Source organism: Solea senegalensis, linkage group LG14, assembly GCF_019176455.1.
Source record: "Solea senegalensis isolate Sse05_10M linkage group LG14, IFAPA_SoseM_1, whole genome shotgun sequence".
NCBI classification, from domain to species: domain Eukaryota; kingdom Metazoa; phylum Chordata; class Actinopteri; order Pleuronectiformes; family Soleidae; genus Solea; species Solea senegalensis.
This window is the reverse complement of record NC_058034.1, coordinates 2,563,282-2,589,169: the sequence shown is the minus strand read 5'-3', so window position 1 is coordinate 2,589,169 and position 25,888 is coordinate 2,563,282. Positions and strand designations below refer to the sequence as shown.

At 39.0% G+C, this 25,888-nt stretch overlaps 1 protein-coding gene across 3 annotated transcripts in view; it reads right to left on the bottom strand.

Annotated features, from left to right (window-relative positions):
- The window catches only part of LOC122780680 (LIM domain containing preferred translocation partner in lipoma), a 147,498-nt gene that overhangs the window by 106,204 nt on the left and 15,406 nt on the right, over positions 1-25,888 (bottom strand). For 2 of the 3 annotated variants that reach the window (XM_044043820.1, XM_044043822.1), the window contains one exon: positions 19,294-19,339. The exons of the other annotated variant lie outside the window; for it this stretch is intronic. The gene's annotated coding sequence lies outside the window, so the exon portion shown is untranslated. The remainder of the gene's footprint in view (positions 1-19,293; positions 19,340-25,888) is intronic. 3 annotated transcript variants of the gene reach the window in all.

Below are 25,888 nucleotides of genomic sequence, written 5' to 3'. Positions count from 1 at the left end.
CTGACATCATGAAATAGCTGAGAACTCTTTGATCATCTGTTTCAATATTTCTGCTCGGTATGACAGTAAATTAAGTCTATATACACGGCAAAGACATGGTCATATCCATTGTAATTAAATCAGCTAGTGCAGCAAGAATGGATCAATGGAGTCAGAGAAATAAGACGTATCAAGCTTCGAGTGGACAGATAGTGTTACTGGGACTGACTGGGTCTAAAAATATTATCAAATATTATATTACCAAAATTCAAGACAACAGCAAAGAGAAAAAAAACAGTGGACATGAGCAGTATCTATACATAATGTCTGCTCAAGGCTGACAAGTCAGACACCTTCAACTGTCATTGGAATATGCACGGTATCCCAAAACCAAAGGCTAGTTCAACGCATCCTGACAATATGGCACAATCTCTTGACATCGTGGGGCATTTGTCAAAAGCACGTATCCAGTGTGTGTGATTTCCAGGCTGAGGGGAAGCTTCAAGAACTTTGTTTATGAGTCTGACGCGTGGAGGCAGGCCAACTCCACAGGTCTTCATACCATCCTTTTGTGTTCAGCATATTAATTAGACAACTGCGATCAATACGGCTCAAGGAATCATGACGCAGTTTTAGAGCAGACGCGACGCGCTGGTGTTTTCTTCAGACTCCAAAAGGCTCAATAACGGTTTGTGTCTCAGCTCTACGGCACACACCACTTCATCTATTTATACTTCAACTGGGGTTTTATACCCACTGAACCCAAGAATACACAACTGTTTCTTATGTCTGTGGAAAATAAAGAGTTGAAGGTGGAAGCAAACAAGCCATGATGACATGAAATAAAATTGTAGTGCAACAATGGAATTTATATTTGACAACCTTTAGCAAACTTTTCATCAAATACCATTTAATGTAACATTATTATAGTAAGACAATCTAGTTTAGTCTAATTTAAGCTAAATATGATGGAGCTACATTCCACAGTGTGTTCAGTATTGTGTCAAAACTGGTCGACATAAAAACACAAATAAATGTAACATTTTAAAATGTACAAGAGGCTGTTGGGTCCTTCTATCAAAGGTCTCATTTTTACAGAAGTGTATTGCATTCAGCTAAAATTCTTTTTAAAAAGGCTCTGTTTTTTTTTTACAAGATTTCATTTCATATCCACGAAGCATGACCCGAGTCAAACTGGATTAAACTGAACAACTGGGACATCTTTGCTCAAGACGGGAAGCTTCTCCGCTATCTCATTCACTCATTCAACCTTTCTAATGCAGAGGCTAAAATTGATTATCTTTGGTCTGATGTCAGATGGTGATGATGATGATTCTATTAAAAGTAGCTAAAACAACCATCTGAGTCAAAACCTCACCAAAAGCCGTTGGCATGTAGAGGCAGTAAATAAAGGGTGTTTGTCTGTAGTTTCATCACAGACCAGGGAGAAAGCATGTTAATTGCTTGAGGTGTCCCTGCTTGCCTCCTCCATATCTTGTGTCACATCAGTAACGCGCAATGTGACTCTTTTGACACAAACTGACACCGTGGTTCTCGGCAGCTCAGTGGCAAAGAAGCTTCTTTACAAAGTCTGCTTCTGAATGAAGACGAGGCTTCTTGGCTTTAGCCATTGGGCACAAAACATGCCAGCATATTATTTTCCCTGTCAGATTGTCTGTTGTGAACGTTGCTTGTGAGGCAACTCAAGAGCTATTCATCCTTTTTTTTTTTTTTTGCAACTGTGATGGCAGTCAACACTTGTCTGAAATGTCAACAAAAAAAGAGTCGATTTCTCTTGGAAAGCACAAGATTCTTCATCTTAATGTCCTGACAGTTAACAAGATGTCAGTAATGACACATCAGTATGTTTTGGTCATGGTGACTGTGACCACCCTGAAGGACATGTATATTGTACATGTATAATTTCCTGGAATTTATTTCTTCCAGTAAATGAATGACAAATGTTCTGGTGTCAGGTCCACATGTTCATCATTTACAGTTGCTGATGAAGGCTGGCCTTGTTCGGATATGTTCATAATGCACCAAAGTGTATCTTGTTTTCTTTTGCTCCTACATTTATGAACAACTAAGGGGAATCATGGCTTTCAGTTTCACAGTTACGTTCACAGACTTCACAGATTCTGATCAGTAGAAAAGTCTCCACTGAGAAATACAGAGAAACCCTTTACTGACACAAAGTACGGTATAGTACAAGTGGACATGTTATGAAACTGCCTTGACCCATCCAATTACTACCACGCATTTTAGGATTTCCTTGGTCTAAAGACTCTGGGAAAACATCAGAGGAAATCTAAACAGATAGACTCTGCATGTAGCACAAATTAAGACTTTGCTGGAAACAAATTCCAATTCAACAGATGTGGACCTGATGTATTAGAGATGATCAGACGTGGCCTCTTTTGCATGCACAATTTCACTATTTTTACCGTGGCGCGCTAACAAATGTAAGCCACGTTGATGGGGCGTGCTTTTGCAACAAACTCTTTTCTGGGTAAGTCCAGGGTGCACAGAGATAAAAAAAAAAAAAAATCCATTCTTTCTTAACTTAACAAATGCAGCAAGTGCACAGCAAATCATGAGACAGACATGTATCAATCAGCTCCACGGGGCCTTTGCATCACCGCGCAAGGACAAGGGAACGTCCATGTTAAGCAGCAAAGGAGCTGAGAGATGGTGAAAGGATGGTGGAAGTGACGGCCATGTGGTTCTGTTCATTCTAAAACAATGGTCTGGTCACGTTCCATTTTTGTGGCATCAAATTTGTCAACAGGGGTTTGCCCTCATCTGCTTTTCCTTGTATTCTTTGAGCGCAGAGTTTGACTTGTATGTGTGCTGGCGAACTTCCTCATCTATCAAGCAAGTTTCAGTGGTTACCACATTCTTCTTCTTCTTCTTTTGGTTGCTCCCTTTTGGGGTCTCCACAGCAAATCCTCTGCCTCCATTTTGCCCTATCCCTTGTGTTGTCTTCTGTTACACATCTTTGTCACCCCTTTTGACCCCCCTCCAAAAAAAAATGTGTCACCAACTGGACTAGAAGTTATCGGCTGCGTGGGGAGAGACTTACATCACGCAGACCATCATGGAAATCTGCCCACATGCAGATGTAGAAATTATAACCTGGGCCATAAGTGCTGCAACTTCCTTGCAAAATCAGCTCATACGGTTTGGTTGCTTTGTACTGACAGATGCAACAGAAGCTATTTTGATAATGAACTTTGGTGAAGTTCATTATTGTGAAATCGCCACAAGACAAAAACATGTATGAATGAACTAAGACATTCAAACAAGACATTGCTTTCAGGGAAGAGTATGACTTGGGTCAAAAGTGTACATGCAGGCACATAACTGATCGCATCTGTACTGAAGCCTGATGAAAGGAAAGTTAATTCTGATAGCTGGGGCACTCACAAGATGGCTCACAAAGCAGTGACACCCTCTTTAACATTGTGCTTTATGAGGCCATGGCACTCAGGCTCTCTTCTCACAGCTGTTTCACCACTGTTTTACAGCTGTCATTGAGAAACTGCTGCAGGTGCTTCTGCTGTATTAATCTTTCATGTACACCAAGGAAACTATCAAACAAACCAGCCAAAGAGGGCCACAGAGAGTACTGAACCCTGCAATAAAAAAAGTACGGAATGACATGGTGTGCAGCAGATCTCCTTTGTGTCTGCCAGACTGACTTTCATGTTGAAAACATACACAAAGCTGCCAGTCTGGATGTGAACGTGGTCAAGAATAAGATTTTAAACGACTCAACTATCATTCAGTGTGTGAATTCAGGGTCCTTCCTTCCACTCACACAAATATCCTTGGTTAGCAGGCTGCTTTTAAAGTGCTCTTTCCAGAAACAGTCAATATAATGGCATGACTCGAAAAGTAATGACACACTTACTCACAAGGTGTACTAGCTATGAGGTGATGATTAGACAAGATTAGAAATGTAAAGCCCCATTTACACCAATCAGTAGAGCTTGGTATGATACGATTCGATTAACATCTCACTTCAACAGGGAAATGTGAAAAACATTTTTTAAAACATAACAAGTCTTAATTTATTGGGTGCCTATACTAGTGGAAACTCAACTTGGCTTATAATCAAAGGGTTGCCAGTTGGAGGGCTGAGGTACCCCTTAGCAAGGTACCCAACCAATTGTTAATCGGACACTCTTGAACGACCCTCTCACTCACAGTGTACTCCTTGTGTCGGTCCCAAGCCCAGATAAATGTGTCAGACGTAAAAGTCTCTGCCAAATCGTATACAAATGCGGATCGTCCACTGTGGCAACCCAGAGAGAGCAAAAACATTGTCTGGCTATACCAGGACCAAACTAACTAACAGTGAATCTTTACTGTTTATTATTCACTCACCATCAGCTCTGCTTTGTTCTCCACCACCTCCAACCAAATGAAGCTAGTTGCCATTTCTGTCAGTGTTCAGGTGAAAGAGTTTGATTCTTTAAACTTTGTCACCTACTGTGGCTCCTTTCTTCATTTACATTTTACATGTTAAATCATTAAGTAAAACTTTAATAGTAATCTCCAGAATCTCTTCACACGGCTGGGGACGATCACAAATAAAAACTCCACTACCCACCCCATATATTAATCAAAGAGTGTCAGTGCTGCCTACAGTATATGCTGCACATGTTTCTTCACATCACAGAAGTTGTGTAGAACATTGAAGTGAGATGTAAAGGGCAATTATGCTGCTTTGGTCCCACCTTGGGCTTCATCCCATGAGTAGAGTTCAGTAAAAACTACACAGCCCTTGGTTCACTAGGCACCGATCAAAACATCACTTCAAAAACACACTGCAGAGATGAAGATGGAGCTTCACTCTGGCTGGCAGATTTTTCATTCCAAACAGAAACAGTGCTAGGCGACTGGGATTAGCACTCACGTACTGTGACGCAACGTGTGGGGGATCAGCCATGTGGACAAAACTACTTTAAAAATTAAAAGGTTTCCATCTGCAAGAGGTTGCCAGTGAATCTTCTCAGCATTGGACTTGCGCTGCTTCAGAGAGATGGTTGAATGCTTGAACAGGTTAATGCAAGATTACACAAACAAGCGCTCGCACCCCGCTTGCTGCTGTTTGGATACAGGAGAGAGCAAAGAGGTCAAGTGGTCATTATGGACCTGGAACTGTGCTGTGCAGAACAGGGTTGAATATTTGTGCCAGAAGTCTGACACTATGCCATGTATTGATATATCAATAAAAGCTAAAAACTTCTTTGGACACCTTTCACGTGTTGAAAAATGTATAATGGTTGCATAACAGCAGCAGGACCAAGTCAAACATCTTGTTCTACAACTACATGACAACATGATCTAAGCATCACCTCAAGAGCAAAACGTTTATATTATTACTGCTAATGCTGCTAGTTAAGTGGCATTCACATTTAGTTTAAAAAGGCTTGGCTAAATTAAAACTACTCTTGTCATATGGAACTCACTTTTGCCATCATTACAAATAATTACAGGTTTCAGACTACCAATATGTAGTTGTATTTAGGTGTGTAATTTCCTGTTGTTCTTTATCACACTATGACCTAGAAAAAGGATTTTAGTTAATGTAAATGTGAGAAAGTAAGTAGGAATTTGAATCTTTATCCCTTTGAGACCAGAATCCCCTACAGATAAATGTGAGACAGTGATTTGTCATTTTACTCATCCATACAAAACATGTAGAGTTTGGATTAAGTTAAGTCAAACATCGGTTTTAAATCCCAACACAGTGAGAAGTCTTGCTAAGTCTTCAGATGGATACAAGAAGGGGACATCACTTCCAACACATCCAAGAGAGAAGTTCCCCTGTGTACGACCTGTGAAGTGTCGATATTATCACTTTGATTCACTGATTGTGTCTCGCGTTCAGCTCTTCAACAATCAAAGCCAGCACCAACACATTATGAATGCAACACACAGAAGAAATGTGTTGATTATTAAACTCGTAAATTTCAAAAACTCATCTCCCTTAAATATCTACTTACTTTTTATTTAACCAGTGTCATCTTTTGTCTGCCACTGCCGTTAGAATTCCATTCCCTCCTCCCAACATCACCTCATAAAGTCGGCACTCTAAGGTTTAATGTAGCCCAAAAGGTAATATTAAAGGATTTTAAACTGGGGCAGTATAATTTCTGTAGTGGCCCATATGTGGCCCACAGTAAATAGTGAAGAACAAGAGCAGTCACCAGAGCATTGTGTCTTCTCACTCATGGAGGTACGACTTTAAGGTGTGAAAGAAAACTACTTTACATTTAATCTACTTCACTTCTAGTCAAAAGAGCAACCCATCTAACTCAGAGTCACCTGGTTAAATTTAGCTTTCATGTTAAAGAAACAAAATGGATGTTTCCACCATGCTATGGTTTGGTTTGGTACAGTATGGTACAGTTTGGACGGGTAAAGTCTTGAGTCAAGCTTGCATTTCGAGTGAAAATATTATCTTTACTTTGTAGGCGGGTGTGGGCTGTGCCTGATATTCAGTTACCTAATCAGCTGACTGTCGTGGGTGTAGCAAATCTATAGTACCATTTTACTATGGTACCCCCAGAGAAGGGTACCAAATAATGGAACGGTTGAGGCCGGTTATTTTGGTACCATTTCGAATGAAAACACAAAAACTACATACCATACTGTACCAAACCGAAATGCCCCACTTGGTGGAAACACGGCTTAAATTATCCTTCAATCAATCGTTCAGTTGATCCGATTGATGAAATAAAAAATATCGACCACTGTTCCAAGATGGAAAAAGCCTCACTACAAACATTAATGGCCGACAAAGGATGAATGCACATCACAGTGTTCCACTGGAAATTTGCATCGAAGAGGACAAAACAGAAATGAGCATGTTGAACCAAGTCTTGCCTTCCCATTAATCAAAAAATAAAAACCCACATGCATTGCAGAGTCATTTGATTCATTTCATTTCATTTTCATGAGTCATTTGATCCGGGAGGGAAAACTGATAAAACACATTCACCAAAAACCTTTTTAAACCAAAGTTTAAAGGTTTTTTTGGATTGGATGGATTATTAGTGAAGAAAATAGCATTGGAACAAAATTCACATTGCCAATCCAGCTCAATGTCTGTTTTTTAAACACATGTTAAATTTCATTTTTCCTTAGTCCAAGAGCATCACAGTAACGTCTCTTGTAATTAGGCCATCTACACAGATGGATAATATGGATTATAATCAAATGATAAAAATGCCAAATAGCATGTTGTCGTCGTCCCCAGCTACAGTGAAGTCCTCAAGCAGTTCATAACCATTACAAATGAGATTCAAAGCTGTGACTACTACAAAGAGCAACCACTCCACTCCCCCACCTACACACCACGGTACCTTCACCATCAAAAATCCTTGTATTTGTAAACCTCTCCGTTCATTTTTCTCATTGTAAATGCGTCTTTGAGGTTTTGATCGGGTTGACAAGTTTCACCATTCATTTGCAGAGTTCCAAAGTTTCAGCAAAAAGATGAATTGCATCACTCGGGCATACAAATCTGACTTATTCCACTAGATAATGACTGTTTGTTAGTAACACCTCAAAACTTCCAAACAACATTTGCATGTGGTTTTCTTAACAGTTGTTGAGTAGTTCAGTTCAGTTGTTGGCCTTTGACAGCAGCAGCAACTTTTCTGTAAATACGTGAATCTGACATTAATGCTGACTGACAGCTTGTGTATTGGCTTGGGATGTATCAAATAGAATTGGATGGCTTGCATGACTGGAGTATGTGCTCCTTGATACTGCAAGTGGTGAGATGCAACGTCTCGGGAGTTTATCTTATCTGAGTCTCGGGAGGATACTGACTGACAGCTGTAAATATATCACAACACAACCATAACCATCTCCCACACAGCGCTGTGGTAAAAAAGCACCTGCTCACTTAAAAAATATATATTTGCATCAACAATAAACATAGACGATATCGGTACATTCTTCATTTTCAGCAATTCAACAGAAAATGGCAAAAGACGACCTGCATCCACTTGATTACAAAAGCACAAGGGGATGAATGGCATCAATGTCAGCAGCACGACTGCAGTCTTAGAACAATGTGACCACATTACTACTGTAACTTGACCATCATTAAAGACATAAAACTAAGCATTTACAGTAAGTAAAGAGAGGAGAGGTACATCCCACTGTGTGCGGCCATATAGAACTGAATCTGGTCCATTCAGCAGACAAGTTACAAAACCTTACAGAGGAAGATGTTTTCTAAGATTACATTACAATTTCAAGAAGGACTTTGATATTCAGGTTGTCAGTCCATCGCAGGGCAAACACATCCAGGTAACCACCATTCACTCTCATGTTCAATCAAGTAACTAATTAACCCCTGCATGTCCTTGGACTGTGGGAGGGATTTGTTTGATCTGTTTTTAAGAGAGACACCTTAAAACATCTTCATTATGGTGCTCAAGGAAACAGAGAATGATTTAAATCATCAGGATTCATCCACTGGGGGCCAGGCATGTTTACTCAGGCTGACACTGCCATCTCGACAGCAATGAAAACAGTACACAGGACTATTTAAAAACAAATTCAATATCCCATTTGTTATGAACTGAGAGGGTCATTATCAAAATGTTTTGATGAAATGTAATGGTTCACAGTATATTGTGTGTTTTTGCCTCAAACAGTTCCTCACTATGGATTATGAGGTCCACAATGAACCCATACACACCCTGTACTGCAGCCAACAATGGGAGCGTTGTGGTTAGATGAAGCAGTTGAATCAGCTGATGGTTAAACCCTTAGCAGACTAAAACGTTACCAGTTGCCACCATGATGTTCTTTAATTCTTTTCTATTTTCATGCATTGAATAAACGGTAATGCAGTAAAATATTTAAACAACATGGGAATCCATGGTCAATAGACAATTAAAAAAAACACAACCCTGGCTCCCAACCCTCTTATTAGCATCTTGTACTTCCTGATTTGACATTCTGTGTACAGCCAAAATAAATAACGTATGATAACATCCAAACTGCCAGTCTAATTTATCAGTCCTTGCCTCCAAATATGCCAAAGAGCTGCCAATGATGGCTCAAACTTCCATCAAACAGTAAAACTGCAGAGGTGACAGCAGAGGACCATTATCCAGTGCTGGCCTACAGCTACACATCACTCTCAGATAGGTAGCTAACATGTGCCTTTGGTTTTGGAAGTGGATTTGGGCAAAGTCAACAAAGTAAAGCATATCTGGAAGGGAACAGCAGTGGTTGATAGTAGCTATGGACTTTGCCTTGAACAATTTAAACATCACATCAAACTCTCATTAATTGGCCTTATCTGACAGGCCTTATCCTGGGGTGTCTTATCACAGCTGAGGAAATGCTTATCATATAACACAAAGACTTGTTTCCCAGTAGCTACCTGCAAGGGCTGGAGGGAAAAAGGATACGGTACCATCTTCAGCCTTGATGTGTTAATTGTGGCCTTTCATTTGACAAAAAAATGAGCACTTCATTTTAAGAAGTGCTTCTACAGCAGTGCCTGATGCATACTGGAGGAGTACAGCAGGTATTTTAAATATTTGTACAGTGGCAGTCTCTCTAAAGATGTACGACAACGTTAATGCTGCAAAGTCAGAAGACTTGGAACAGCGGCGCACATGTAGCTGGGCGTTTCAAGGACAATACAGTGTAAGGCTAGGTGATGATTAAGTTGACTGGGGTTTCTCTAGAAAAAAACACAGAGACTCTCTAAAAACTTTGTGAAATGTAATTTATGAAGACTTGGACAGACTGGAATCCTCTCCTCCTGGGAAAAGTATGAATTGTGAGCGGACACATTCTACCATTGGACAGAGTTAATTATGATCCTGAACTCACAAACAAGTCGAGCGTCTGACCGTACGACCCTAACTGCTTGTGCTGGTGAGGAGGGAACCGGTGAAATATGATAATAGGGAGGCAAGCGTGTAATTTGGGGTATCAAAATGTCAACCGTGTGTGTCTTTGTAATTGTACACATGTGGTGCAGGAGCTGTAAATCACTTTTGAATACATGTTTATTTAAAACATACTATGATTGGGATGGATATGGTTATCTCTGCTCTTATAATTTGCTCCAGTTTCCATCCAGTTGTGTATTTTTAACACCACTGTGATACGGTGCACACGAACAGCTTGGAAATCAATCACAGAAATTTAAAAAAAAGATTTTTAATATCAATACTTTGTGCTCACATTAACAGTTTTATTCAGATTGACAGATGGCTTCTTTTCATCTATCAAACTGTTGTTTTTTTGGCGGGGGGAGGGGGGTTATTGTCATTTCTGTTTTAATTGTTTCCACAATTTAATTTAACACATACATCAGCTCCTGGTTATTTATAGATTACTCGAATGCAGATATTCTGGTCTCCTCCCACATTCCAATGAGATGCAGTGTTGAATTGTGCACACTCACACTCAAACTTGAGTGTGAGAATGAATAGTTGTTTAATCTGTGTTGGCCCTGCAATAGACTGGTGACCTGTCCAGGGTGTACCCTTTGCCTTTCACCCTATGACAGCTGGGATTGGCAACCACGGCCCTCATGTGGAGGAAAAAATGGTAGACAATGGATGGATGGATGGAATGCCAATAAATACTAACAGTATATGGTTGGTTGGTCGGCTGATTGAGGGCATAGATATATGATTAAAAAGTCAATCTTCCAACAAATCCCTTTATTATTAATAGATAGATCTTCTGAGCGATGTGCATGAGAATGGTAATGCCATCCTCACAGTCATGATTATAAACATGTACATGAGTTTTTGTTCCTGAACTTTTACTGAGTTCTTTGCAAATTTGCAAAAAAAAGACAACAATGGAGGCCATCCAACATCCCTTTTTTCCCTGCTCGGTTTGTAGATGTTTGTCTCATCAAGATGTCCAGCTTTGGATGAGAATAGACTGCAGTTGCAAGGGAGTGACGTTTTTCTGTCGCCCAGTCAGTTGACTGTCGTGGGTGGAGCCGGTCTAACTGTGCCGTACGATTTTACTCGACCCCAAGGGAAGGGTACCAAAGAATGGAGCAGGTCCGATCGTTTCAGTACTATTCCTAATAGAAATTCAAAAAAAACCTGTGCCATACTGTACTGAACCACTCCACTCTGGAAACACTTGAGCTGTGATACCTTTATTTAAAAAAAACATTCAAAATCGCACTTTCAGGGTCTTTCAGGGTCTATGTAAAGATGACATAGCAAATGTTTTGATGTAATAAAAGAGGATAAAAACAAGATTAAAATGTTGTAGTGCATTGAGGGTTATCTTAGGAGAGGGTAATTGGCAACAGCAACATAATAGATGCAATGTGATGTACAAATATTAAAGTGGTTGTTGTACACAAGTCTGATGACCATGCAACAACAAGCATTTAGGTGCACTGTAACAGCTGTGTGACAGCGGCGATTGCAACCAAACTGTGGGCAGATGAAGAGAAAGCAAGAGAGACATCAAAACAAAAAAAAGCTGAAGAATATACAGTGTATAATCCCTATACTTAAAAATGGTGGATTATGGGATTTCAGGATTCCTAACCGTCTCTGCCTTATGCTGCTGGAGTTACACCTTTCCAGTCCGACTCTCTGAAGATGCTTAAATCCTTTAGTAAATGAAAGCTCACAGAAGGCCTTACTAAAACGACTCCTTCAATTAATGACGCCTCTATAAACTGTTATCAGCAGAAATATATAATTAAATTTCTTCCAAAAACACCATGAACACTGTGTTGCACTTTGCATTCTCCCGAAAACCTTTTGTCGATTTATTGTTATTTGAAAGTCAACAGATGTCTTCCTCTGCCTATTTGTATCACAGGTACCGAGTTGTTATTTTAATGTTGAACACAGCTTATCCTCTGCTGCTACAATAAGCACTGCACATCTATCCCTTTATTCAAACTTGTATTGGGTTTTGGCTTGGGGACATAATCCCTTCCCTGGCTTGCTTACTGGCAAAGCCACATAGAATCAACTCATCAATACCGCTTTGTTTACTGAATACAGATGACTTTGCTCGAGAATCCCCTTAGCACAGCACAGGATATAAAGACATGAATGAATATAAGCTCATGATGATTTCATCTGAGATTTTTATTTTTTTTTTTAAATGCTTGAACTACCATTTAAGCAATTGCAGCAGACACTGATGCTGCTTTGCAATTATATCTACATTGTTTGGGGTTTGGGCCATTGAAGAAGCTGGGGTGTTTTACCACCTTATCTGGACTCACAGCTATTGCTTCATTTGTACATCTCAGGAACAGAAAAAAGTGCAGTCAGTTGGCAGCAACAGCATGAATCACTTCAGCCTTTCTAAAGTTTTTTTACATTTGTATTTATTATTTAGTGACTGTCTGTTGGCTGCTTTCACTTTTGATTATACCAACCGACTGACAAAGAAAATATTCCATTTTTACATTGATGAATGCATTATGTAATGAGGGGACGTATTTCTGTATTGATTACTTTTAATTGTACTACTTTACCTACATTTTTTGACTGCCTATCAAACATAATTTAAGTCATGCAACATTTTAAAGCTTCAACTCAGGGTTTTAGCATTTTCTCCACTTGTGTATGGGGATGCAGATAGGGATTCATTTAATAGGACATTCTCTCTGGTCATAGATGTGCGTGTGAATGGTTGTTTTTCTGTAGATTGTATGTTCTCCCAGTGACAGTTTGAACCCTGCTTCACACACAGTGTCACTTGGAATTGACCCCAGCTCCCCCCACTACCCTTAGAGCAAAAATGGTATAGATAATGGATAAGGGGTTGGATGGATTTGCACTTTCACTCAAGTAAGGATCAGAATACTTTCTTTCTTACCAGTTTGCATAACATGAACTACAGATGGAACTATTTTTATCAATCACCACTCTTTATTAATCAGGATTCAGTTCATTATCAACTCTCTTTATCATGAAATGTCACATTACATTAATCATTGCAGTAGAGCAAAGTCAATCAAATCATGTGGTCAATACAGGGGGCCTGGTCAACTTAAACTCCGCCAGACAAACTGTTTGTGCTCAGCCTAATGTCATCCCCGTTACATGTGAGATCCATTAACTATCAGTTGAACCATACTTATCTGGTATGACTGCAAATAATTTCATCTTTATTCCATTAAATGTTCCGTGTCCAGGCTGGATGGGAAAGATCACGAACATCAAGCACTTAAGACTGAACATGAACTTCACTGCGTTTTTAAAAGGAACGTGGTTAGATAGCGACGGACCTGCCATTCTTCTGGAGATATCCCTCCATATAATAGGAGGGATGGTAGCAAATGCCTGACATGACTTTAGATTAACTGATTTTGTGTATTTAAAAAGCAACCAGAATGGTGATTTTTGCTCCTTTCAACGTCCAAATACATCCCTGACAGTGCAACTGACTAACAGGATTTGTATCCTGATGCAAGTTATCCTCGGCAATTAGTTTGGCATTCGTGTGGACAGCAAAGAAAGAATTTCACTGCACAGAGGAACAAGTTTTCTTACTGTACATGTGACAATAAATACCTCACAGCCCTAATGCAGAGAACTGACCACAGAGATGGATGAAGATGGCATCTTTGGGTCTACCTCCTGGCACAACTGCTGATTTTTATAGTGGGTAATATTGAATATTGGTGTCAGTGGAGTCAAAAAAATAAAAATTAAGTGGGAAGTGCAGCACCTGTTTTTTCACTGTGCATATAACAGTAATAGCTTGTCCCAGTAGTGTAGGGGAGGACTGACTGACTGACCAAATGTTTGTCACTTTGCGGAAGAAAGATGCTGTTATGTTGTGAGTCACTGAATGTTTGGTGCCTATAGATGTGAGAAGAGTTGCTGAAAGTGTGGACAGGAAGTAAAAAGACACAACAACAGTGTCAGGGCTGGCTGCGTATTGCTGTTGATGCATTCAGTCAACACAACTTGTTTCACTTTCACCGTACACAAATGAACTTGATCGATTAGATCCAGTTGAATCACAGGGAGATTTTCCCACAACAGATGAAGACTTAGCTAAGGATTTCTTTTAGATTACCATGACAAACACAATACAGCACAATATTGTGTGTTTTTGAATGTTTGAACATATATTTAAACCCATGGTAGAAAAGGAAGGCTATTGTTTGAATCACTTCTTAAAACTGAAGAAAGACAAATGGCTGAAATCCTGCTGATGTGTGCAACATCAGTTGAACTTGGTTAAATGGTTTGGTCCTGAGTCCTCTTGCCAAGCTGTTTGAATTCCAACTTAATCTTTGACTTCACCACTGCTCACTCTGCTGCTCTATGACCCTCAGTAAAACCCAGAGAGAATTAATTTAAGAGCAAAGTTAAACTAGTTGTTTTTTGGAAGGCTTTATCCTTAATTGACTGATGGCTGTTGCAGTTTATCTGTTCCTGCTGCTTAAATCCCAAATCCAAACCCAATCACTGGTCCATCTAAATTCCAGCCAAGATATCTATGTCAGGCCTCTTAATCACTAAGAGTTTGTCTTAATCTACTCTGTCCATCAGAAGCACAACTTATTTACTTGTTTTCTGCTCTTCACTTTCTGTGTGGAGGGTGATAGCAGCTCAGCCGTGAACCACCCACTGCTCTAGTTTCTCATGAAAAACAACCATCATTGTTTAAGAACAGACCTCGAGCCACGGTTTGTAAACATGTGTCTTGATAACAGCCATCAAACACATCTGCAGAGCTGCGAACGAGGGGTGCAATTGCTCTATCATGTACCAGTTCAATACGCCACCATTATTTTCACTGGATCCCCTCCCCTTAACAAAGCAGCATTGATTTGCTGAAATAGATTCATGCTCACTGTGTCTGAACTGAAGTATACAGACTGCTAATAAGTGTTCCTGTAACACACATGAACTAAACCACTGGAAAAACTGCAGAAAATGCACTAAAAACTTAATAACTGAAGTATTATAATGAACAGCTGTTATGTGAAAGACACATTTAATCAAACTGTATCTCAACACATCATAAAAATTAAACTGCTTCATTGTAATTTAGCCAATGTGATACTAAGTATCTGGATCAGTCTAATCATATTCAAAATCACTGGATTGGATATTGGAAAAAAATGATTCGTACAGTTCCTCGTCACTCACACACTCACACAACATATATATATACAGAGAGACACATACACACACCAACTAGCAGACACATCTGTATACCTAGCAAGAATATGTTTTATTTTACTTGGTGAGAGCAAAACAGAGAACTTGTCAGTTTATATTTTACAATGTAAGCTGATACCAAACAAACACATTTTTGACAAGATTTTACACAGATTTTTTTCTTTCAGATGTGGAAGCTGATGCATTCCCACTTTGCTGCTGTATTATCACGTTGTCAAAAGCACTCAGGAAAATGTGATGAACCAGTCTAAAGACAGAAGATGGTGTTTTTTTTTCTCAACAATGTTTACATACGGCATATATAGAAGCCTGATGTTACATAAGACTGAAACAAGACCATTATTTCATTTCCTTGGTGCATCTTCTGGGGAGCCAACAATAAAAATGAAGGATTTGTCCATTCACATTAAGTCCCACTGCCAACCCTATGACTACAGCTCTAAGCATTTTAAATTCTTCTGTCAAGCTAAACTGTTCTTTAAATTCAGCTGGCAGCCAGTCTCACTCGTCATTGATTGGATGCGTTTTCCAAAAATTTGGCCCATGCAGACAAACTCTACGCCAGAACATCACAACAAACCCAGAAACCACCTCTTCAAGTTTTACCGCTTCACTGCAGCCCAATCTTTTTAGGTGTTCTCCATCAGTCCATCTCGCCTGTGACAATTTAATGTTGAAACTAAACTTTTGCATGAACGATGCCACTCTTCCATTTGACCAAAAGACATTAATAGTCATCACTGATTCAACAAAAGTGTGATTTTCTGTGTTGCGCAAGTGAGTACCTATACTGTATGAAGTGTGTATGAACAAAGTTGTGATATATAAGGGTAGCGGGTTTGGGCTACGTCCTCGGCCTTTGCTTTGATTACATCCTCTTAAATAAAACACCAATAGAACGTTGAAGAATTTGTGGTTTTGAGATTTAATTCATAGTTTTTCAAAGGGATGACAGAAAGGTCAAGCTGAATCAGTAAGAATACTTCTTTTATGGCTCGTGTTACTGTCTTTATACAAAGCCTGACAACTCTCTCTGCTGCTAGTGCTCTTCTGTGAAAATAAACCTGCAAATCCTGAAATCTTAAAAGATGCTGCATACAAATAAACCTAAACCACATAGATCAACTATTCTTAACTAAACCTATGACACATACAGTAGATACAAACCCATACTTTCCATAGTGAATTTGTAAATAATTAGCATCCGCTGATTACTTAAAGCAGAAATTAAAGTTCCAGATGATATTATCTTATATCTTATAATAACACTATTGCGACCTTGATCTTATACAGTAGCTGGTACCAGGCTAGGGGGTGTGGGTGTGTAGTGCTTAAAAGACCGTCTGAGGACTCCGAGTTGGCGGCCTTGATCTTGTAAGGCTGGTTTTCTGCTAACAGACAGTAGGGGGAGTGGAGACAGCTCAATTAAATTAGGGTTAAAAAAAATACTGCATAGTTCAGCCTTATAAACGGCCAATGCTGATCATTTAAGATCAGCATTAACCATAGAAACACTGTCACCCTCTGGATGAGAGGCCAGGTACACCACGGACAAGTTGCCAGACGCCAACATCAGCACAACATATCACACCTGCAGGCAATATAGAGTCTTCAATTGACCTGACCTCAAGCAAGGCTGGAGTTTTTCTGGAGAAAACAAACAGACACGGGCTTCCATCATGTTTTCAGACAATGTTTTCCTCCACTCGTGATCTTTTAATTGCATCATCTCATCTCATCCGTCTACTGAAATGGCAGCCGACGAGATAATTTGTCACCAGCTGTTTGTCATCCATGAACCAACTTTTGCTATGTACGGAGGCGGTGGCTGAGACAGAGCATCTATTTAACATTTCTTTGGCCGATTTCCATGATATTCAATTAAAATCTGTGCTAGGTTTGGATGGAAACCCAGCCACTGATTCTGTGCGGTTTCAGTGTTTCATTTTAAATATAAAAAAGCTTCTATGTCATGTGTCCCACTGACTCAAATCCAAACCAAATTGGGTTATTACCCTAAACCAATTGGAAGCCTTAGTACTGAAATTCAGTGCCTCTTATACATACTATTTCCTTCAATAGCTTCCTATTGTGTGACCCACTGAACACCATATCCATATGTGAGTCAAATACTCCTCAGAGCTTTTCCAATTTCATTATCTGCACGTTCGCATTAACAGTATTTGCCTTTTACTCTTTTGTTTGGTGCAGCGACGTCATGACTGATGGCAAACATTTAAAAATCCATTGTGTAAGAATTAGAGACATTTAATGGTCAGACTGCAGACTGTAACAAATAAAAGATTCCTGCACTCACCCCACCCTTTCCCAATCATGTAAGGGAACCACAGAGTCCTTCAAATACCAGAAAGGATGTTGTTTTTCTTTGTTTGCATAGTAAGTTTCTGCTTTGAAACATGAAACACACACTCTGGGCTGGTTTGTCTGGTTGCTGTAAAAGCATAACAGAGTAGATAGTGGGCCCTAAGCAAGATGTACATGTTCTAAGGCTATGAAAACCAAAAGTTTTAATTTGAAAGCAATTATACACTTATTTAAACATATGCGTAGTAGCATATCCCATTTCTGCACTGGACCTTTAATGACAAATAAGAAAATCCAGTCTGCACTGCTCCATTAGAATAAAAACACACAAGCATGACTGAAACAGTGATGAAATTATATCGTACATCAATTAAAGCGAGGACCATTAGTCTTATCAGGACATGGGAACATAAATTTGATGTGGCTGTTAAGGGAGTTCTCAGCAGCTTATCAGAGAGAGAGAGAGTGCCAACAAAGAGTCAGCTAATTAGCAGATAAAAACAAAGAATCGTTGTGGGCTAAACTAATGCACCAAATGCACACTTAATGTGCAACATTACATGCACATTTTATTACTGAAAGGTACATTTATTGTTTTTATTTTCAATCCTACAATGTTAAAATAAAATAAAAATAAATAAATAAATTAAAGGGAGTTAAATTGTTATTTTCTGATTGACTAATTGACTCCAATTTGTCAATGTCAAACTCAACTTGTAGATTTTAAACTCTTGTAAATATTGAGTCATACCATAACTTTGCTGCAGATAACTTCAGAGGAATTGTGGGAACGCTTTGTCAGAGGAGCACACATGTGGCTCATGTCTATCCGAAGACTCGTCAAAGCTTCATTTGATTAGCGGGATCCTGCTTTTTCCACATGTCCAATGTAAAACACATGACTTGTTTTCATAAGCAGGACTAATTGAATAAATCAATAATGTATCATGGGAATGCTTAATGTACGTCATTAAGGCAACCTCTTGCCCTTAAGCAAACGGACCGTGACACAACAGACGAGGCAGAGAAGCGATAATGTAATGAGGATGCAACTTATACACTAATACGACCGGTGCTGTGATTAAAAACCTTTAAGAAACTAGTTCACCTGAATTACTAAACTAATAAAACTAATGTTTACAAAAAATTATTTGACACTTATCTGACTTCCTGCCACAGACTCAACAAAGATGCAACCGTAATGTTTTTCTATTTAATTATCATAATTACAGGAATAGACAGTTTCATATCCTATTGGTAGTAAAAGTGGCAGGCCCACGGTGCATGTGTGCAACAATAACGAACAAAACATGCTGAAAATGATGGCTCCATGAAACAATCTTAAAAATCAAACCCATTAACTAGACTCGTCAAGATGAATTACAAAAGAATATAATACATAAAGTGCTCAGGCTTTTTCTTTGTAGGCAGACATTCATTACCTAATTTAATTTTACACATTTTTTTTTGGGGATCAGATTGCTGAGTCAGACCAACAATGTTTTGTAAAAAGAAATAAAGGAAATACTTTTAAATAAATCAATAAATAAAACATGTCCTTTTGTTTCTCGGCGTACCAGTGGTGGAATATTAAAAATAACAATAATAATAATAATAATAATTCAGTATAAGGTTACTGGAATTTAAGAAAATCTGAATATGAAGAGAGATACATTCACTCTCACATCACTCATTAAAAAGATGGTTAACAGAGGCTGTTCAGCTCTGCATATTAGCAGCATTGTACTGGTGTTGAAAAGAAGAGGAAAAAATCAGGTTAAGTACTTACCCAAATTTTAACACTTTGTGACGGTGTGGACTGCAGGTTCAGACACCTGAAAAGAAAAGCAATACATGTTCACAGCTCGCACACACACACACACACACACACAAGAGAAAAGTGAGCTTCGAAAAGAGATCGTTATTGTATGAACTGTCCGATCTGTCGCCGAGGCTGCTGCATTCATCTCACTTACTTTCATTTGTTTACTTAAAGAAACTTAGCATTAGAGCGCAGCACTAACTCATAAAGTGAAAAACTAACTTTTGACTGCAGGGGATAAATTCAAGAATGATAATTGTGACTGAAATGTCTATTTCTGGTGTTGTGAATGTCCTACATTCTGTTTAGATGCAGGTAAGGGTGGGGGTGGAATGATTTTTTTTTTTGTCTCCAGGGCCCAAAGACGAGTATTCCTCTTGCTGAGGAATGTTTTTGTTCTGATAAATTGACATTGTCAGTTTCCCACATTGCCACACAGTGGCATATACTATAGGGAGCAGTGGTGGGAAAACACAAACGCTATATACGATTGGCGTCAGTCAATGTGACAGTTCTTGTTTTTTTTCTGCTCTTTTGAGGGAGGGGGGTCTATCTTTCTAAATCTGAACTTCCAAGTCAAGGAAGCAGGAAGGAATAAGAATTAATACACCTACACTCCTCTTCTCCCTTTAGAATGGCAAAAATCCCTTTGTACTCGCATCATAATTACTGGTGGGCGCCAGTTTGGAATTGTTATCCATGCCTACTTCACACTTTTTCCTTTTTTTTGCAAGTATAATAAAATGTTTTTTATAACATGCGAGTGGCGGCTCAGTCTTTTCTCAACTTCTTTTCACTTTCTTTATGCTGCACCAATGTTAAAGAACTGGTGTTGCTTCAAGTGGCATTCTCCAAGGGAATTATGTTTAAGAAAGAGCTTTATATTTGCATCTTTTAATGAAGTTGTAGCACACAGTACATACGTGACAACATTTTAGAGAAAGCTGAGCTTCCCTTGTTAAGAGCAAATCCCCACTGCACTAGAGCTGAAACAATCACTCGATTCATTGATTATTAATCAATTACAAAATTAATCATCAACTACTTTGATAATCGATTAATCAGTTTAAAGCTTTTTTCATTATAAAAATAAAAAAGATTTCTGATCTTTAAATTCTTAATTGGGAATATATTCAAGACCAAAAAGACAATCGAGAACATCATCATTTCCAGGTTTGACAAACACATTTGACAAAGACATTTTATGGACCACCCGATTATTCGATGAATGGAGAAAATAATCGACAGATAGTTGCAGCTCTAGATGACACTATACCACTTTTTCATGCCCGATACTGACACCAATATCACAAACTCCAGTATTTGCCAATGCCGATATCAGCCTGATACCCGTCATTTGAGACATTTCAAACTTGAACGAAACATTTGTCATTTCAAAGACATACTTCTCCAACTGTGTAACAAATAAATATTCTTCTCCCATTAAGAACCCATAAACAAGACATAACTCAAACATGACTCAGCGAAAATCCTGTTGCTGATTTTTATTTACATTTTGTACAGTCTGTAAACGGTAGAGCATGTAATATGTGGGATTTTTAGACTGTATTGGAGTTTGAATTTTTATCTCTCCAATATCGGATCCAGTGATTTTGATACCGATCCCGAGTATCACATCGGCTCATCCCTAATTACACAGTACACCTGGTTAAACCATGGATTTAATACTGAGGGGAAGTAAAATGGTGAAGTTTTGCATTTGAGATGAGAAGCTTCTTTTGTGTGTATTCTGCCAAAGGTGCCAATCACAATCTAACATGAAAACACTTTTTTTATTGTTGACCTCTCAATTGTTGACCTCTCAAAACTGCACTTTATTAACCACATTTCATTTAGACAGGATGAGTGTTCACATAAGATTACATTGGGTTAAATAGGCTATCGGCTGTCACTCAGAAATGCTCAGGTATATTTTTTTGTTAGTCAAATAAATTGAGCCAATTAAATCCAATGCCAAATCCATTATGATAACTCAGGTTAAACTATTTTCCCTCTTGTAGTTCACAAAAAAAAAACCCACAATGAGCCAAAAACTCAAATTATCAAAGCCATTCAGATAGAGGAATTTGCTATCAAACACAAATGATCTTCCAAGTACATTAGACCATTAACACAATTCTAAAGACTGACAATTTGTCAAAGAAATGTAATTTAGGCTCTGAAAAGTCTTCTTTCATTGTGTTATGATGGACAGGCTGGTAAGAAATGAACAAGTGTACTCGGCTCTCACTCTTCTAACCTTCATCTTAATGTGTGTGCATATTGTGTTGTTTTTATAGACAATGTACACGATTTGTCGGAAGATCCATGATTTTCTCTTTTTTTCTGTCCAGTGGTTGAACTGAGCATTTATGTCGTATAGGTCCGACAAAGCTGAGGAGCAAAGGGTCCATTTTCTCTGTGGATACATGCTTTTAAGTGCTCCTTCAACGCACGTACTTGATTGAGCCTTAATGTTTACAGAGACATCAAACCCATGAAAAATATATATCCCTGAAAACACCTTGGCCTTTTCCCTGGGCTTTACCGTGTATTTATAACCACTTTTTTACCGCAAAGTGAAAGCCATGTTCAGATTAAATTAGTTCGCTTTTCTGAACTATAGGTACAGGAATTACAGGAATGTGCCCAAGGGCAGACTAGAGTGCAGGGAATACCCTTGACAGGAAACAAGAATCTCATCTGAGTCATATCTGACCTACTAACCATTCAGGATGAAGGTTCATGTGGACAGAGAATACAGCTGGAGCTCACTTGTGGCGTATTTCCACCAGCTCTATTCGCCTCACCTCGGCACGGCACGGCACAGCACGGCTTAGGTTGTATCTTCACATCAAAAAAAGGACCTACTTAAAGTTAGTAACGACGAGTGACTAGACTCCTGTAGCTGTTGGAGATTAACCCACGTTTTTAGGATTGTTCAGTAGTTTTAACTGATCTACAGTTCGGCACTGTTCGGCTTGATTTCTGTCCACACGTCTCCTGAGCACAGACTCCAACTCCACAGACTGCAGTGGTCTGTGATGCCGCTCGCCATCGCCGGCACTGTCCCTAAATACACCAGACTCCTCTGTTAAATATAGAGATTTCTCTGGTAGTTGTTGGAAATTAGCCCACGCTTTTAGGATTGTTAAGTAGTTTTAAGTGATTAGAGGGGGAGCAGGCTCCCAGGGCAATCACAGCAGAGCAACTCTTAAAGCCCCGGTTTGATTTTTTTAACACCTCTTTCAGATGTAGACAAATGTACGGCAGTTTGCTCTGGTAAAGTGAGACGGATTAAAGCAGCACTGCAACAATTAATCAATTATTAATCAATTGCCAAATGAATCAAATGTTTAGACAATTGACTGGCTTGAGTGTTAATTAAAACAAGCCGTCCGATTTTTCAGCTTCTTAAATGAGAACATTTTCTTTGCTCCATGCAACAAAGAAATCGTTAAAACTCAATCAGTTTGGTCTTCGGACAAAACAAGTCATTTGAAAAATATCAAGATTTCAAGGTTTGGGGAACACTGACCAACATTATTCAACCTTTTCTGACTGATTTTGTGGACTACATAAACCGTTTTTTTTTTTTAGAGAAAATAATCAACAGATTACTCATTAATGCAAAAAAGTAAAGTTATATAGTGTGTATGTGCAAGTATGAGTGAAAACAGTGAATTCTACTGCTCAAAAAAAACCACTACACTACTAACATAACATTACCACCCGTCCCTGTGCTGCCACTGTATACACACAGACGCTCCCCTCAGTCAGGCCTGAGTTTATTGCTCGACAGAGCATTTTTTCACGTGAATGACACAAACAAATGAAGTTGCATTGTAGGCAGAATAATACCATCAACAATCACCAAAATGTACACACTGCAACTTTCAAAACCTTCCATTTTGGTGTCGCATTTACATCTCAAATATCATAATTTCACTTTGACACTAACGACTCCAACACCGTCTTGTCAGTCAAGCGTCCCTGTGCTTACTGTACTGACCAGTTAGAATTTAAAATTGGATTTTATAATTTAGTTTTTCATTTGATGGGTTTGGCTACAACATGAAAACAAACCACATGCATTTTATATCCATTAAAAAAAAGCAAGTTATATAATTGTGTATGCCTGAAACAGCTAGAAGTTAAAGCAGTCATAGTTGATGAGTTCAAGAACATGAAGTGAAAGGAATCAGAATCAGGAATCAAACCTCTGTCTACAGACGGCAACTCAAACGCAAGTTTTGTTTAGCGGCGAAACACAGTTACAGGGTGAGGAAAACACTTAAAATCCATACATTCAAGTCTTGTTTTAGAAATGTTGTTTGGAATGGCGCACAGTGTGATCACTCACAGAAAAGGATTACATCAGGATATTCAAAAACAGTCTAATGAGGACAATGGCTCACAACGCAAGTGAGCATGTTTGTTTTGTGCCGTTGTCCCCGCTAATGTGTGAGTGCAAAACAACAACCCATGTTTTGTTTCCTCCATCTACTGTAATGATAATGGCCTAAAATGATGTGAAAATGCAGTACATGATATTAATGACCACTATATTATCCACTTGTCGACAGTTCTAACAGATCATGGCTTGCAAGCCTTTTGAAAAACAGACTTAGTTAAAATATCTCTATACTTTGGAGCTAATACGATACACTTTACAATAACGTGTTGCATTTGCTTGCAAGTTTATATCCAATCGATGGCCGAGTCAGCGAGACATAGCATGACGTCATACCGGTGCAACAACAACTAACGACAACAACAAACAACAATGGAGGACATCGAGCAGCTCTTTGTTTGCTGTTCAATTTGTGGCCGTTTGTCACCCAATAAGAGTAAACCATACCATTTTACTCTGGTACCCCAAGGGAAGGATGTTATTTTGGCATCCAACTGAAACAGTGGCTGTAGCTGTGCTGTGTCCTTCTCACAGCACTATGTCCTGATAAAGGTGCAGTTGCTTCCACTAAATTCACTTCCAGGCATTTTGACTTTGGCTCTATTTGATGTGCGGTTTTGAAGTGTAAGCTACACAGTATGTGAGGTACAAAGTATTGACACACACAAACAAGAAACAGACATCATCAGCTAATTATTAGATTCTTCATTGGTTAAATTCATCACGGTAATTAATGGACAAACTGGGAATCGTTAAAATGCCTAAAACATACTGCACGAGCTGTCATCCCATCCCTAAGTGCAGAGGAACCAATTCTTACTACACAATGACTTCTGCACTAACCCGACCTCTGAGAAAACTACTGCAATCCCTGAAAGGCGGCAAAACATACAGAGCTTTGATTTGCACGTTGTGTCGAAATGCAATGCTCCGACAACAAGTGAAAGTTGGGCCTGTGTGGGGATTTAAAGAGATCAGGGAATGCGTGTAATGTACTGGTTCTGTCTGATATTGACACAATCGACCTCAAGACTGACACGTAAGGTCCCTCTCAACCGCAGCTTAAACCCCACAGCTTACAACCTACAAAAGCAGGCAGGAAGCTCAAATAACAAGCCAGCCATATATAGCGTACAGACTCTGTCAACACTGAGGGTGGCTGCACTGTGGCACTCCATCCACAAAGCACGCTACCATCATATACAATTGGATAATCCATTAATCAAAGTGATTCTGGGGCAACTCGCTGAGACCCAGAGCACAACATTTAACCTCCCGTGTATTACATTGCCGTGAGAATAATGTGACTGCATAAGTGGAGAGACAAAGAAGCTTTTGTCTCTGTGCTTTAACATTCCAACAATATGTCAAAGTCCCATCGACCTCTTCCTGTACACTTGTAATAGCATCAGCAATGCTTTAAAGACATAATCTGACTGCATTAGTGCTCCTTACAGCATCATAAACATCATCATTATAAATTTAGTTAAGCCTTTCATCAGAGTTGAATGCACACAGGGAGTAGAAACCTCTGAAATAAGTGTCACAAATATGCATTTCTGTCAGTCCACACAATGCCAGAAAAGTGTGGAACAGGGGTCGGGAAGTCAATTTGGGCCTAGGGCCAATTTGTTAAGCAATTCAAAAGAAATAAGTGATTTTCTTCTAATCTACACTATGCAATCTTGTACAAAAAAAGACAGTTTGCCACCAACTGTAACTAGTGTTTGTGTGCTGTCTTAAGGTAACAATGGACGTGGTATTTACTCATCAGCTTAATACTCATTTAAGACATAAATGTGTGACATGCGGAGAATAAAATTACATAAAAATAGACATTTACTCCCCTTGAATTCATTTTCAGTTCATATTTTTATAGAATAATGGCTTCTGAATGAAATTAAATAATCTAAAAAACTTTTTTTTTTCTTTTTAATCAGATTTTTTAAATCATCTGCCGCGCCAAATGCTGATGCCTGCAGGCCAGTTTTGGCTCACGGGTCACCAGTTGCTGACCACTGCTGTAGACAAATGTAAATCTTTTGCCAGATGAGAAGGATACCCTGGAATAAGCTCAGTACCAATTTTTCAGCACTTGAAAGTGAAAAACAACAATCTGTAAAACATGAGATTCTAAAAATATCTGGA